The following is a 1,895-nucleotide window of genomic DNA, read 5'->3' on the forward strand; positions in this document are numbered from 1 at the left end:
AAAGCAGTTTATGATTAGCAGCAATGGCACGCGTTCATATGTGTATTTATTATAAGGATTGCACCCGTGCGGAGCCGGAGTGGGTTGCTAACAAATAAAAAAAAATTCAAATAATATTTCCTGAATTGATTCATTTATTGATCTATATGGTTATTATTAGGTAATACTTGAATTAATAATGTGATATAGAAACTAGTAGCACATAGTCATCCAAAGATTATCTGATAATTGTCTTTACTTTTTTTGGAGAACAAAACACAAGCACAACAGAAAAATTCTTGAGGTGCTCTCAGAGCAGTGCCTGTGCGAAAGTAGTATTTCACATTAGATTTGAATCGCTGCAGATTGAATCCATTTGGAGAAATGTTCCCAGGAAGTATGTATGATACACAAACAAGTATGTATGATACTTCTGTCGGTATTATCATGTTTATTCATTTCTATACCCAACTCTTATATTATTGTATCGATTTTATTTCACGAATAAACGTCATTATTATTATTAAGTTAATTCCAGTGAGTGATGGCAGTCAGTGAACACACGATTCCACAGTGCTCCAGTAATTTTAATTTTAAATGCTGTAAATCAAAAACAGTAAGTCACTCGGTTTGTGTTAATTGCTTGGGTATTCTGCATAAAAGCTGCATTGCGAAAATCAAAAACAAAATACGAATTATAAAAGGAAATAAAGTCGAATGTTGTGATCAATTTACTAACAGGAGCTACTCAGACACAGAACTATTAGGGAACTGAATGATGATGGAAATAGTAGAGATAAATACATCAAAAAATTAAAATTGGATCATGAACTGTTTGTCAAAGAAGCAATGAAACCAGAGAGCGGATATAATTATTTATAAGATTATCATAGGGGAACTCCAAACCAAGATACAATATTTGCAAAAAGAGGCAAACAAAAAAATTACAGATAAGAGGAATACTGGTTCTCAAACAGAAAAAATTAAGAAATTTGATATCTCTACATCAGTAGATCTGGCAGCCGAAATGAACAGTGGCGTGGAGAAAAATTCTATAAAGGTAAACTTAGGCAAACGGAAAATTACCCTGACAAAAAAATGCACAAAGGATACTTAGAACAAATGGACAAAAACCTCATTGATGAACTTGACATAACGAATGAAAAAAAAAAACGAAAGAGGAAATTGGCAATTATCTTTGATCGTAAGGGGAAGGGAATGGCAAGTTACCCACTGCATCTTACAGGAGGTGAGTTTATCACAGAAGCCAACTCAAGCTACAAGGAACTGTTAAACACCACCATAAGTACTGCAAATAATCACCATGAAAATGATTTGATTATATTTTGGCCCAATAGATACAACCAACAGTTAACTGACCAACTACAAAAGTGAAGCAAACAAAACTACTTATCATAACAGAATCATTCCGATATGAAGGAAGGTATCAAAATGATTTGATACATGCGAGTAACTTGAAACTGAAAAAACATATGTCAGATAAAAAAAGATGAGCAATGTATTAGAGTGCAATAGTATTTTGCAGGAACATACTAGCAGAAAGCATTGCACGATACTAACAAAGTATGCAAAAGGCAAATATCAACAATGAAACACTATACATGGGACTTATTAACAAAGATCCGCCGCATATTTGGTCGAAACATAACAATTCTTTAGATTTATATAAATCAACAATCACTTCAAGTTCAGAAGGAAACCCAGTATATTGAAACATTGAACCAAATCAAGCATATACAAATTTGTATACATGTTTGTCCCAATTTGCAGTATCAGAACACAATTCTGCAATACCCTCTGAATATGAAGAAAATGGAACCCAGGAGGCAATAAACAATTTTTTATACCCTCGCTTCTCCCAGGAAGCCCCAAATCCATGAAAAGAATTGAAATGG

The sequence above is a fragment of the Leptinotarsa decemlineata genome, unplaced genomic scaffold (genome assembly GCF_025532065.1).
Source record: "Leptinotarsa decemlineata unplaced genomic scaffold, Ldec_3_MD MMD2_tig00000882_RagTag_RagTag, whole genome shotgun sequence".
In the NCBI taxonomy this organism is placed as follows: domain Eukaryota; kingdom Metazoa; phylum Arthropoda; class Insecta; order Coleoptera; family Chrysomelidae; genus Leptinotarsa; species Leptinotarsa decemlineata.